Source organism: Tachysurus fulvidraco, chromosome 1, assembly GCF_022655615.1.
Source record: "Tachysurus fulvidraco isolate hzauxx_2018 chromosome 1, HZAU_PFXX_2.0, whole genome shotgun sequence".
NCBI classification, from domain to species: domain Eukaryota; kingdom Metazoa; phylum Chordata; class Actinopteri; order Siluriformes; family Bagridae; genus Tachysurus; species Tachysurus fulvidraco.
In genome coordinates, this window is record NC_062518.1 from 43,142,624 (window position 1) to 43,158,266 (window position 15,643).

At 36.9% G+C, this 15,643-nt stretch overlaps 1 protein-coding gene and 2 long non-coding RNA genes across 3 annotated transcripts in view; 2 read left to right on the forward strand and 1 right to left on the reverse strand.

The window, feature by feature from the left end:
* Positions 1–15,643, forward strand: part of LOC113650532 (lactose-binding lectin l-2-like) — a 214,377-nt gene that overhangs the window by 29,915 nt on the left and 168,819 nt on the right. The gene's annotated exons all lie outside the window — the stretch shown is intronic.
* Positions 7,642–8,400, reverse strand: LOC113650514. Its single transcript, XR_007138231.1, has 3 exons — positions 8,374–8,400; positions 8,197–8,306; positions 7,642–7,776 (listed from the first exon to the last, which is right to left on the reverse strand). It is a non-coding gene; the product is annotated as an uncharacterized LOC113650514 (long non-coding RNA).
* LOC113662241 lies at positions 14,153–14,731 on the forward strand. Its single transcript, XR_003445226.2, has 3 exons — positions 14,153–14,346; positions 14,438–14,505; positions 14,589–14,731. It is a non-coding gene; the product is annotated as an uncharacterized LOC113662241 (long non-coding RNA).

The window sequence follows — 15,643 nt, forward strand, 5'->3', positions numbered from 1 at the left end:
GGCTTTAAACACGCCTTTAAATTTGTTTCATGCTATTTATCACATGGCCGCCGCCATTTTGGCTCTAGCTCAAACACACACGCCGCCATTTTGGCTCTGAACCAAATTCACATTAAACTCGCATATAATTATTTTCAAACTCACAATCCATATAGAAAACTCTTTAAACACATCAACGAACTCCTTTTGTGTCCATTTAGCTTATCTTTTGCTGTTTTTTTTTTTTTGTACATATGTTCATGGATTTAACAATTTAACTTTTTTTTTAAACCAAAGTAATTGCATTTCTCGGTACTATCATGCATAACAACCACATCATAACTCATTTTTCATAACTCATATTCATTTTTAAGTGATTGACAAACCATATTTTTGCTCACCTGCAGAGAAATAACAGAGACAAGTTTGTGCTGTGAGCTCTTGCAATGTTTAATGGACTCTGACCTGACCTGAGCTCTGCAACCTCTATATCTCAGAAACGCAAGACGCCCTCTACAGGAGGCAAGGATAATGACCAATTAAAGGTACATCCAACATTATATAAATGAGTCCAATACGCAGAACAATATCAGGTATATGTCAAAAACTGTTTGTCTCTACAATTTTATTTTGTGGGGTGTCTATTTTTTCTTTACCTTTATTTCTTGGCCCTCTACATTTACATTGGGTGGCGGGCCAACTTCATGCTGGTCCACATAAGCAGTGCAGTTTTTTTTTTTTTTTTTATTGTTATAATTCATGGTTCATGACACTTTTGGACCAGGATTGAATGATACCTGAGTGAGGATCCATGGCAATGTAGTTAAAATTCTCAATTCCTGCACCAATTCTGCCTGACAGTAGTTCTTCTCAGATCTATGAGGACTAAGCAGATATTGCTTTCTGCTATTTCATGATGGCTCAGTCCTGCTGTCATAATGACTTGTTGAACAAGCACAAGCAGTGTCATTGTCACAACATTAAGCACAATGACCATGTCCAATTGTTAGCCAATTGTTGCACAATGACATTGACTTTGAAATTGGTGTGGTGCCAGATGGGCTGGTTTGAGTATGTCAGAAACTGCTGATCTCTAGGAATTCTAAAAAAAAAAAAAAAAACACCGAGTTGTTATAAGTGGTCAGAGGAAAATGGCCAGACTGATCTCAGCTGACAGAAGGTTACAATAACCCCCCAAAAAAACCATTCATTACAAATGGGGTTAGAAGAAAAGCTTCTCACAGTGCACAACACATAGAAGGCTACAACAGCTGTAATCACATCAGGTTCATCCCCTGTCCATTCCTGTTTCTGAAGACAATGCTCACAAGCACAAAGAAATTGGATGATTATTTACAGTGATTGTTTGAACATTGCCTAGTCTTTTACCAATCATCAATGGTCAGGTTTAATAGTAACTAAAGCTCTATAACTATATTTGTCCTATTTTATATACTATACTATAATCCCACATAACTGGCTGAGTTAATATATGTTTAAATGAGCTGTTTTGCATGTGTTCTTATTCAAGAAGGTGATAAATCCATACATAGAAGTGAAATAATCAGTAAAATCTTCAAGTAGACAAACACATACTAAACTGAATAAATTAAATCTTGGAGATGAGGAATTATAAGATTTAAGTGGTTCTGTAGGTCCATTTCAGTGAATGCCCACAAAGGAAACAAACAAATTTCTAAACTGACACTCTCAGACTACCAATTTTACTTGTCATGACATTCCTGTCCCTCTTCCTGTGGCACTTCCTAGTGAAAACTCAAAATGTTTCGTGTCCTGTCCGTCTGATGTGCCTATCCATCTGCTTGTTGACTTTAAGACTAAATTTGTAGCTCACATGAACTTGGACACTTAATAACAGCTACTACTACTACTTATTGTCCTTAATATTACTACCGCTGTATAGAAAGATTTATAGAAAATAGATTTAGATCTTTTTATAGAAAAGGAGTGTTTTTCATCATTAAGCAGAGTTTTAAATATATTTGGCCAAAAGAAGGGACTGGGCCCAATCCTTAAGGTGGTTAGCACAGAACATTCACAGAAACCTGTACAGGAACCTGCCCAGGATAATATGCTGGAACCTCTGTCTACCATTGGATTCAGGTTGGAGATTGTCTGTTTATTTAGCTTCTGCATAAAGCTGGTGTAAGAAATTACAGAAATATCACCCAAATTCCACTCCAAGGTACACATCTAAAAAGAGCTCATTCCTAAGAAGTATCAGAAGGTAATATGTTTAGGACTCTAAACTTATAAATGTGATTCAATTATAAATATGGGGACGGCGGCAGGACATTAGGGATCACCACGAACAAAGGGTCTATGTGACTGCGATTACCATTTGAAGTGACCACTTGGTTGATAACAATACCAAGCCAAGGTCTACGTGGCTGCAATTACCATTTAAAGTGACCACTTGGGTGCTAGCAATTGGAACAATACCAAGACAAGGTGTACGTGACCATGATTAACATTTAAAGACATCAGCTAGACAACAAGGTGTAGCCCAGACATTTGGGAGACATTCAGTTCTTACCCTCAATACACATTCAAAGCGAAACTTCATTTAAATTACCAAAAGGTAAAACTGTATATAAGGTTTGAGCAGAATTTGCTCTTGGTTCGTGTTCTTTCTGACTCCGACGAGCCCGAAGTACGCCATGTATTTTGTCACTGCTATGCTGGAATAAACTTCTTGTTCTTTATTAAGATCTTCAACATCATCGTCTTATTTTTACACTACGCATTTTTTTCTTACACTGGCTCACACCCTGGATGTGAATTGAGGACCTTGGTCGCTCATGTCATCTTTGCGTATGGCAACATAACGGAAAACATGGTTTAACAAAAGCTGTAGGCTGATGAGAGACTGGGGAGAGGGATACTACTGGAGATAGGGTAGATGTATTCTGATGGGAGACTGGGAAGATGGAAATACATTGATGCAAATTTTGGTTGGGTGCATCCATATCAGGCCACCAAAATATATTGGGCTTCAGGTGAGGTATTTACATTTGATGTCTTGATAAAAAATAAGAAATGTTATGAAAGGCTCATTTATTAGCATATCCGTGAAGGAATGGGTATAAAACATACAGATAATGTGATATTAGGAAAACGTAATAGTCCATGAAAGAGAATTAAATATTTATTTTCAAATGGATGAATAATTTAGATTTGTGGTCTATATTTTGAATGTCTGTAAACCCTTATATGACTGAGTACAAACTCTTAAGAGAAGCTTTTCTATCCTTTTCCATCCTGATGAGCAAAAAGAACATTTTTTCTGAAGTCCTCACAAATCTCCATTGTTTTTGCAATGATCCACTTCCACAAACACCTTTCATGAACATCAGACTTTGATATATCTCTATTTTATTTAAATAAAATAGGACACTCATGGAGACCTGATTGTTGATTCATTACTGAAATCAGATGGACTTGAATTTGACCTTGAAATTAAGTACTAAACCTAGAGGTTCACATACATTTGCCTCTCAAAGATGTATAATAATGGAACATTTTCCTGAATAAATATATTGCCAAGTATATTATGTTTGTCCGTTCTGTTAATTGGGTTAACTTTACCTGCTTTTGGGACTTCTTTTGGACTGCTATTGGGTCATATTTATGCAGAAATATAGAAAGTTCTAAAGGGTTCACAAACACTGTAGTATACATTTAATAAAAATAAATAAATAAATAAAAATCTAAAACAAGAGGTAAATGTTATCAGTGCCAGGGAGGCTTCCTCGTACTTTGATTATTTGGGCATATCAACTGCAGATAACGAACATGTTATGATGTCTCAGCTCTATTAGTGAAAACAATGTCAGAGGCTCGGTGCACACTTGGTCTCAATACACAGTGAAAATGAATATCAGATGTTAAAACTCTTATTCATACTCCTGACCACCTGAAGGAGCCTACATGGTTTGGCTACTATGACTGTCAGAATGTGACAGCCATACATTCTGTAAAAAAACACCAGAGTTCAGTCTGTATATGTTAGCAGGGAATCATATGACTGTATAGTGCATGACATATTGACTTAAACATGGTCACATGAAAAACCCCTGTTTTTACATGTTTTGTAAACAAAGGCACTGGCCATTTATCCATTTTTTTTTAATCCAAGTTTTGTAACACAGTCATCACAAAGATTCAATAACTGTTTGCTTGCTCATGGTGGATGGGGAAAATGGCAGTTGCAGCTTTAGCATTGTGGTGTAGTTGGGACACTTATTACTTATATTTCACAATAAGGGATTTTGTTATTTAAGGGATGTTTGTAATGATCATTTAGCTAGATAATATTATGCTGAAAACACACATTGTCATACAATGATTTTGTTACTGCACACGAATAATTTAATATTATAGACTATGTTCTATAATGTCGCTGGAGTCAGCTTATATTACACTTCTGCTGGAAAAGCTTTGAAGACGTGATTGTTCAGTTTTAGAAAACTGATCTCTAGCAAAGTCACTTAAAGTATCTGCATAGAACTCACTTACTCATTTTTCTTAAATTCCATCGTATCAGCCTCAAATGTGTTTCCTTATGCAATCTGTGTTAAATAAGGTACTGGTACCCAGTGTTGTAATGTAACGGAGTACAAATACGTCGTTACTGTACTTAAGTAGAAATTTCATGTATCTGTACTTTACTTCGCTATTTAAATTTATGTTAACTTTCACTTTTACTCCACTAAATTTCCTAGATAAAATGTATAATTTTACGGAGAAGCACACGCAGCGAGCAAAAGAAAGTATATATATATATATATATATATATATATATATATATATATATATATATATATATATATATATATTTCAAATATTTCAAACCATCATTCTGTATGATTTATATGCTGCTTCCCTCATGGAGACCCGGAAGTCAACATTTGTTGGTATTACTATATTTAATTTGTGGAGACACTTTAATCCCTAACGAACGATTTTTAAATGTTTTTATTCTTTGTTATTCAAAGCTTTTTGAGCTTTATTAATTTCAGTTCTTTATTCAAAAGAGGGAGCAAAAGATAACTCACTTATAATTAAATAAGTGTTTTAATCTTATATTAATGTGTTACATAGAAAATACACAGGCAAAAATAAAGGTTGTTCCCATAAAGCTCATTTCAGAAAGATCATACTGGTTAACCGGCTACACCAGCCCCGTTTTGAGGCAGAGGAATAGAGATAGGAAGGATGTGCAGCAAGTTAGAATTATTAAGGATAGAGATGGAAGGGTGCTCACAAGTGAGGAGGCTGTACAGAGGAGATGGAAGGAATACTTTGAGGAGCTGATGAATGAGTAAAATGAGAGGGAATGCAGAGTAGAAGGGGTGAACTCTGTGGAACAGAAAGTAGATAAGATTAGGAAGGCTATGAAGAGGATGAAACGTGGAAAGGCAGTTGGTCCTGATGACATCCCGGTAGAGGTCTGGAAGTGTCTAGGAGAGGCAACAGTCGAATTTTTAACTAGTTTGTTCAGCAGGGTTTTAGAGAGTGAGAGGATGCCTGAAGAATGGAGAAGAAGTATGCTAGTGCCGAACTTTAAGAATAAGGGTGACATGCAGAGTTGCAGCAACTATCGGGGGATAAAGTGAATACAATGAAACTGTGGGAAAGAGTAGTGGAAGCTAGGATAAGGAAGATAGTGGAAATTTGTGAGCAGCAGTATGGCTTCATGCGCAGAAAAAGCACAACAGATGCAATTTTTGCTCTGAGTATTTTGATGGAGAAGTATAGGGATGGTCAGAGGGAGTTGCACTGTGTGTTTGTAGACTTGGAGAAAGCGTACGAGAGGGTGCCAAGAGAAGAGCTGTGGTACTGTATGAGGAAGTCAGGAGTAGCAGAGAAGTATGTCAGAGTGGTGGAGGACATGTATGAGAGGAGCAAAACAGTGGTGAGGTATGCTGTAGATCAGACAGGGGAGTTCAAAGTGCAGGTGGGACTGCATCAGGGATCGGCTCTGAGCCCCTTCCTGTTTGCTTTAGTGATGGACCAGTTGTCAGAGGAGGTCAGACAGTGATCTGTAGTGAGAGCAGGGAGCAGGTGGAGGAAAACCCGGAGAGGTGGAGGTTTGCGCTGGAAAGAAGATGAATGAAGGTCAGTCGTAGTAAGACTGAGTACATGTGTGTGAATGAAAGGGAGGGAAGTGGAACAGTAAGGTTACAGGGTGAAGAGGTGAAGTTTAAGTACTTGGGGTCAACAGTCCAGAGTAATTGAGAGAGTGGGAAAGAGGTAATGAAGCGAGTGCAGGCAGGTTGGAATGGGTGGAGAAAGGTGTCAGGAGTGTGTGATAGGAAAATATCAGCGAGAATCAAGGGGAAGGTGTACAGGACAGTGTTGAGACCGGCCATGCTGTATGGTTTAGACATAGTGTCACTGAAGAAGAGACAGGAGTCAGAGCTAGAGGTAGCCGAGCTGAAGACGTTGAGGTTCTCTGTGGGAGTGACAAGATTGGACAGGATTAGGAACGAGTAGATCAGAGGGACAGCTCATGTTGGACGTTTGGGGGACAAAGTTAGGGAGGCCAGATTAAGATGGTTTGGACATGTTCAGAGGAGGGAGAGTGAGTATATTGTATATATGAGTATATTGTTGGACATGGAGCTGCCAGGCAGGAGGCAAAGAGGAAGGCCAAAGAGGAAGTATTTGGATGTAATTAATGAGTATATGAAGCCAGTGGGTGCAAGTGTTGAGGATGCAGAAGAAAGGGATAGGTAGAGAGAGATGATTCGCTGTGACGATCCCTGAAAATTTGTGACCTCGAAAATTTGTGACCGATGACCTCAAAATTTATGCCTTTTAACTACAAAAGAGATTTCAGGGAAACTTCAGTACAGTATTATATATGGCTATATAAATATTAATAAATATTATACCTCTCAGACCCCTGGTGTCCCCAGAAATTTTAAAATATCGCCTTAAGGGATCTTGGGATGTTTTGACAAAACAATTCTGCATGTGTGATTTTGCATGTGTTAGATGCATAGCTCTCTGAGAGTGTATTTAAAAATGACAATAAAATGATAACCATGAAGAAAAATAAAATCATACACAACAAATAATATTTTCTTTTATTTTTATGTATTAATATTTATTTATTTATTTATTTATTTATTTATTTATTTATTTATTATTTTTTTATTGTTGAAGTTATGGAAGTCTGCCACAGAATCATTTTATAAATTCATCAGTGACGAGGATTATATTTGGTGAGATGCAGTAGGAAGCTTTTCAGCCACTTTTCTTGGCACACACAAAGGGAGAGCGCTTGTCACAAGCAATATCATTCCAGTTTTTGTAGGCTACAGATAACAGAAAAAATAACCTTGTAAATGTCATGGAAAGAAAAGCAACACACCACAAGCTATTAAAATATACACAGCTGTAAGAATTTTTACTTACTACCATGGTTCATATGCACACAGCACTCCTTGTTAAAATAATTATCTGGTTGTCGTTGATCCCACTTGGTGAAAGTCAATTTGGTGCCATCAGACCAAAACAATTCAAAAGGCTGAAAGATGAACAGAGGAAATCACAAGGTGTTATAGTGGATAACATTTTTGAGGTTTAAGTCAATAAATCATGCACCATACAGTCAGATGATCCCCTGCTTACCTTCTGACAGTCACTGAGGCCGATGTATGTTAGATCCTCCGTGAGGTCATGAGCTCGGATAAGAGCCTTTATCTGCTGATGTTCATTCTCGTTGTGTATTGAGACCAAGTGTGCATCAAAATCCTGACAGAATTTCTAGAAAAACAAACAGAACTGTAACATCATTGCATGTTCTTACCTGCAGTTATTATGCACAATTAAGGAACTGACACTATATACATCTCATAAATAAATCTCATTTTAAACTTTATACAGGTACCAAACAGCTATAGTAGATATTGACCAAGACATAATCATTAATCCATTTTAGAATAAATATTTCATTTTCCGTCCTGTTACTGTGTTACTGTTCACAGCCTTTTACTAATCCCATTGTACAAAGCCCATTGTAAAAGGCGCTATAAAAATAAACTTGAATTGAATTGAACTAATATAAGATTTAACTGAGTGTTTAATACCCATTCCACCAGTTAAAATCTAATAAATAATCCTTTCACAACTTTTTTTTGTGAAATAGAGCAAATGTAAAAATATTTGGAAAGAATTAAAATATACCTCTGCAGAAGCCCAATCCAGTTTGTCGCCATTGTACAAGTAGCAGCGACCGGAATAGTAGGACCATCCAACTGGGCATTTGTCAGAATATGCATTCCTTACTGCCTGATCTAAAAAGATATACAATAATATTTAATATATATATATATATATATATATATATAGGCATACACTCACTTGTCTTGATATGCTGCAGCATTACAGTTTTTCTTCACTGGAACTAAGCATTACAATTTTCCTTCACTAGAACCCGTATGACAATGTCCCTGTGCACAAGGCAAATCGACAAAGACATGGTTTTTGGAGCAAAGCGGAGCAAAGGAACCCAAGTGTCCTCTGTGGACTTTGTGGAGCTTATTATTACATCAAAAGGGGACTAAAACTAGAACAAGATGTTCAAAAAGCATATTCTAGCCGTACAGTAAACTTTGCTGGCCATAAAACGTTGCATAAAGACATACAGTACTGTGCAAAGGTTTTTAAGCATAAATTCTTTCTGTTAAATTATTCTGTTTCAACAAAATATCCCAAGACAGATTCAATGATGTTCAATGATCAGGTCTATGTGGTGATGCAAAGGAACCCAAGTGTCCACTGTGGAGCTTGTGGAGCTTATTACTACGTCAAAGGGGGACTAAAAGTAGAACAGCATAATTCTGGCCATAAAGTAAACTTTGCTGGCCATAAAACATTGCATAAAGACATACAGTACTGTGCAAAGTTTTTACCCATAAAATCTTTCTGTTAAATCCTTCTGTTAAAGGGCTACAGTATGTGGGGGCCAAACCATCACTTACAAGACCCCTTGTTCTTCTCTGAATGGAAGATAGTTCTTAATGACATGATTCTTGCTTTAATCTTTTAGCTTTTGTTCTCAGAATATTAATTTTTGGCTGATAAAATTACCTTGCAGCCCTTATTCATTCAGTTATGGCCTTAATACATTAGCTTGCAGCCTTAAGACTCTGTGGTGATAAAATAAAAATAACCACTATGTTACCCCAATGGTTTTGTATATTTATAATTTTTGTAATAGGAAATAATCAGTTTAAATAAATTAATTACATAAAAAGAAAGTAAAGCTGGTACAAATGATGTATTCTTAATACCATACTGATCTGTGCAGGTATTTTAATTACCTTTCACAATGCGATGATCGGCCGCTAGAAACCAGAAGAAAGAAAAGAGTAATGTAAGTCCTGGTGGTTACAATTACAATTTAGCTGCTTTTCAAGATTTTAATATTTTAATTTTACCTGATATTGGGTTCGCCACAGCTTAAAAGGAATTTGGGGAAAGGTCATCATTTTTGGTCAATTATTTTTTCAGTTATTTAGATACAAATGACGAATTTTAATGATGTTCAAAAATAAAATAAAAAAATTAAAAAGAGAGCGATCTGCCAATCACACAATAAGAACCTAATTATATTTTTATTAATAATATGATATTTTCAAACAACCAAAATTACAACTGTATTAATATTTTACATAAAATGTATATAACATTCACTAACAATTTTATTTTTAGTTATATCCTAATATCCTCAATAGAGTTAAGATTCTTACCCAAAGCTGCTCCTGCTGTGGCGAGAATAATAAGCATCACCACTTTGGTCTGAGAAGCCATAGTTCTATGTTTTCACACACTGGAAGAAAAATACATGATTTGTGTTAATGTAATGAGAATTGTGTATGTTATACCTCACCACAACTCCACTTACATCTAATCAGGAGGTTTTACTTGCTTGATGTAACAAATTAAGGTAAGTGATGATGCTTATATAGTGATACTGTCAGCAACATCCTCTTTCCGAAGAAAATATTTTTTATCTAAAACAAATAAATGATACTTGCACAATGCTGTAAACGTTCTGTAAATATGCAAAGATAAGGACATGGAAATATTTGAGCCGACGTAGCATGTTATAATGTTTGGACATGTAATTAATTTAACACATTTAATGTTATTTTGGCTGTACATTCAGTCATGGAATAAGGCTGAAAGTATATCTACATTCACAGCATTTAGCAGATGCCCTTATCCAAAGCGACTTACATTTTTTCTCATTTTTATACAACTGAGAGTTAAGGGCCTTGCTCAGGAGCCCAGCAGTGGCAGCTTGGTGGACGTATGAATCGAACTCACAACCTTCCGATTGGTAGTCCAACACCTTAACCACCTTAATCCCATATCCCATGTCCCACATCCCATATTTAGACAAAACTACAACTGGGCAGTTGCCCCCAAATATATTATATAGATTTTTGTTAGAAAATGTGTGAGATTACAGTGAGATTTTTGTTACTTTTATTACTTACTACATATAGATGTTTATGAAATGTAATACTTTTAAATATACAGTGGTGTGAAAAAGTGTTTGCCCCCTGATTTTTTTTATTTTTTGCACATTTGTGAAACTTTTATGTTTCAGATCATCAAACACATTTAAATATTAGTCAAAGATTACACAAGTAAACACAACATGCAGTTTCTAAATGAAGGTTTTTATTATTAAGGGAAAACAAAATCCAAAAAAAAAAATAAAGAATCAAATGAAGATAACAAATAAGATCAAGTTAAAATATTAAAATATTGAAAATATTGACAATAAAAAATTTATACGTCTAGTCTAGTTGTAAGTCTAGCATGAGTAGGTTTACATGAAGAGTAAACCTACAGTATATAGTATGTTTAATATACATCTATACAGTAGATAGGCTAAGGTGCAAGTTTGAGTACAGTGGAGTAAGAGTGCAGTTTGATGGCTGCGTGAAGAAATTACCTTATATTTGCACTGTGGCTTGGTGGTTAGCACGTTTGTGGTTAGCACGTTTACCTCACACCTCCAGGGTCGGGGTTCGATTCCTGCCTCCGCCTTGTGTGTGTGGAGTTTGCATGTTCTCCCTGTGCCTCAGGGGTTTCCTCTGGGTACTCCAGTTTCCTCCCCGGTCCAAAGACATGCATGGTAGGTTGATTGGCATCTCTGGAAAATTGTCCGTAGTGCGTGATTGCGTGAATGAATGAGAGAGTGTGTGTGTGCCCTGCGATGGGTTGGCACTCCTTCCAGGGTGTATGACACCTGAGATAGGCACAGGCTCCCCATGACCCAAGAAGTTAGGATAAGCGGTAGAAAGTAAATGCATGATTCATCATTATCAATAGAACTTTATAAGCTTGACTTGGCTGCTGGCCCATAAGTAAGAGAATGTATCTTATCAGGATGGTCAGGGTCATATTATAGTCATTATGTTTTATTACATATTACAAAGAAATTTTAAAGGTGTAAATTTATAAAGGTGCAGCAAGATTGTAAAAGAATATAATTATAAATTAAGTGGTGGTTTCCCGGACTGGGATAAACACTAATCTTAGAATTAAAATGTACATTTAAACTGGATTAACTGAAAAATCATTTCTCAGACATGGTTTAAAACAGTCTCAGACTTTCCTTATTAAATTATAAAGTCAGATTTCCTAAAGGACGATCAGAGGTAGTCTAAGTTTAAGTGAAGGCATAACTTAAACCTGGCCAGAGGCAGGTTTAACTTCAGATTAACTGATGTTGGCCTCCAGGTTGACATCAGCAAAAGAAGAAAATGGATTACTTGGACTATTTTAATGATGATGAAAGGGTACCACCAAGACTGATAGGCAGGCAATTATAGACAGGAGCAACCCGCTGAAGGAGTTTGATGAAATGAACTTTCGTGACCGTTTTTGTACAAATGTACAAATATAATATAGCTGACAATTATTTTGCTTGAATCAAGGCTTTCATCTCACTCTTTAAGGGGAAGGCCTATCCCTCCTTCCCTACAAATACTGATTACCTTGAGGTTGTAACAGTCACTGCCTGTCACAGGGTTTAACACAGTTTTTGTTAATAATTCATCCTGGCTACTAGGGTGACACATAGGGATATGTCCTGTAGGGGATAAAACAGGAAGTTGAAGAGTAAAAAGAGAGATCCTGTTTGGAGTTACCTCATGCTCTGTGGTGATGGCCATCTTACCCGAGCTTTGAGAACCTTTATTGTCTTCCTGCTCCAAGAGGATTATTTGTTATGACTATGACTATGTGTGATTGGTATGGACAGATGTATTGCTTACTCGGCTGAAGAAACTCTATCTGGGATTCTGACCACAGACCTTAACCTTCAACGCCTTCTTGTCATCTACAGATAAGACTGTTTTCTGTTTACTGGACTATCTTTTGATCTCACCTGTAATGGACTTAATGCCTGTTGGGTATATATAGCTCATGGAAGCTTAAAAAGTTGTATGTATGTATGTATATATTTGTGTGGCTTGACAACTTATGGGATGTGGGTATGTTAAACATAAATATGTTGAATACAAATGATGCAAACAACAAAAGAAATGATTCCCCCTTGTAATTAATATAGCATGAACAGTGCAAAGTAGCTGAGACTGTTATAAGGTTTTTGGCATGTGGAACATTCCATCGTGAAACGGGAGATTTGTGTGGTGTGAGTGAACCAACTGTGTGCAAAATAGTCCACAAAGTCTGTAATGCTATATGTAAACTAAAAGATGACTACATCAGGTTCCCTGATGCTGCTACCCAAACCATTTGCAAGGTGCAGTTTTATGAATATGGCAGTTTCCCTGGAGTCATTGGCTGCATTGTTGGGTGTCATATTCCCATAAAGTGTCCCTCTACACCAGATGCTGAAGCGTACAGGAATCATAAAATCTGGTTCTCAATAAATGTGCACACCCACTATGCAGTTCTCCAACATTGTTGCACATTGGAAAGGTGGAACTCATGACTCATGATTTTACAAAACTCCTCTTTGTATGCTCATTTGGAAGGAGGACAACATAGTGAAATCACACTTAGTGACAGTGGGTATGCACAGAACGACTTCTTGTTCACCCCGTCTTCATGCAATCACAACAGAGCAACAGAGGTACAACCAAGCCCATATCCACACTAGAGGTATAGTGGAGGTCATTTCCAGTGTCTCACAACCACACTCACAATCGTTTTTCCAGAGGATTTTAAGAAGATGACAATTTAGAAATGATGATCGTAATTATTATTATACAGTTTCTTTAATTTCTGAATTACAGATATGTTTATGTCCCACTGTTTGTGCTACACAAAACAAACTTAATGGACTGATTTGTAAAAGTGGGCAAACCTAACAAATACACTCTTACCTGAAGTTGCTGGACTGTCCTTTGGCTTACTTTTTTGTTTGAGTTAAATTTAGTGCAAATTTTACTCCAGGCATTCTTTTTATTGCCTTCTTTTCATGCTGTGTTTTCTCAATAATTGGGTGGTTTGACGATTTTCTTCAAGAAATGCTTTCAAATTTACAGAAATTCTTTGAACGTTTCCATTTACCTTTGTCCATTGTTTGGTTGCATGATTCACTCCAGTTCCACACAATGCTAATGTGTGTTAAGATTCCATCCCTGGTTTTTGAAGTGTCCTCAGGTCATCACTATGTGCTTGTCATTAATATAATCAGGCTTCACGAAGAGTGGCCTGTTAGTCCTAATTTAGCTTAGACTCTCTAGTCTACAACTAATTCATCTTAACCTAAGTAGTGTCTCAGACAGCCTTTTTTTAATTCTGAATTTATTTAAGAAGAATTTTGCAAGTTCTGACTTTATTTAATACCTGTCTGGGAAACCGCCCCATCACACTTTTCTGATTTATTTTTACATAATCACTTCAGACCAAATGTGCTGTTTTCAGTAATAAACTCTGTTGTTAACCCACCTGTATGTACTTTGTCTTATATCATATATATGATATATATACTGCGATTCACAGTAGGCATAACAGATGCTCACTGTTTGTCAGCTTGATGTGATTGTGACCGTATGAACGAGGTACGAGTGGTGATTGACACTCATGACCACCAATCAGTGTCGAGAAGGCACTATTTAGAGCGGGTTGGTTTTGAGCCTGGGCTGCGTCACGTCCGTATCCTCCCCGTTTACTCTAGCGATTTCAGGTATGTGCGGTTAGCATGTAGCGTTGGCTAATTCGTTTTATTTATCTTTACTCGTTGCACTAATGGCTCGTTTATTGCACCCTTATCCTGTCTTTTCATCACTGTGTGTGTCCCTGTCGGATGCTGTTCGGATCTGTTTACTGCCCACCTTTCAGGTATGAGGAAGTTGCATTATAAATCATGTCTAGCTTCAATGAGGGTCGGGTGGCGTGAGTAATGTGCAGTCCTTGTACTTCGGTTTAACAGCGGGTTATTTGAGGGCTGCGTATCCTGAGCGGCGAATTGATCCTCGTGAACTCCTTTATCCGCACTTGGTAAGTTGTCTGTTTTGCTAAGGGGAATTTCGGCGTGTAATTATGCAATTACTATTAATTCTGTTTTGTACTATTTGTTATAGGATTCTCACTCTCTTTTCGTCCTGGCCATTATCACTGCAGTTTACTTTTTTCCTCCACTGCGCACCGAGTGACTAATATTGGCCTACAATCATTTAAAGGGACTTCTGCTGCTACCATCTGGTTTCTGGGATAGTTTTTAACTTGTTCTGGTCTACTTTGGGGTGGACGATCGGGTATTTCTTGGGGCCGGCCTAAGAACGACGTGGCCGCTCCTTTTTAAACAGGATACACCCTGGACGGAGTGGAATCATCTTCTAACATAGCTTATAGTATGCATGCTATATACAGAATAAAATATGTGGTAAAATGTCACGTTACATTAAAACAAGAATTTGTGAAATGCAACCAAAGCTATTTGGAGAGTAAAGTACATTTAAATATGAAATATAATTTTTATTCTGAAACATTGAACTATACAGGGAACTTACATTCAGCATCCTGAAGATAGTCTTGCCAAAAATCCAGTGTGGCACTCCTGTTGAAATCGATTACTCCTTCTTTCAGAATGAATTATTTGGAACAGACTCTCCAGATCAGCTGCTGTTAAAGCCTTCTCAGGCTTCATGGAAAGACATCATTTGCAGATGAAGGGATAAGCATCACAGAACCTAGGAGAAAAACAGTTTGAATGTCTTTGACAAAAGGTCTACCCTCTTACAATGCTGCAAATCCTAAGCTATTCCCAAACATTTATAAATGCCACTGGTTTAAGCTTGGTTCCAGAAAAAAATTAGGCTCAACTAGAACAGAAAACAGACCCAAACTTCGGAAAAAAACACATTATATAAAAGTTATAAATTGAGTTGCAATTCAATGAGTAAATTAAGTACTTGATCCCCTACCAACCAACAATAATTCTGACTCCCACAGACTGGATATGGGCTCATGTGGTACACAGATTCATATAAGAGGGTGCTCCTAACAACAACTGTGTACAAAAGCTTGGTGAGAAGGAGACTATTGGAGTGATTATTTGCAAATTAATGAAATAAAAAATAATCATTGTTCGCCTTCGGTCTGGAGCTCCATGCAAGATTTCGTCTAATGGGGTAAG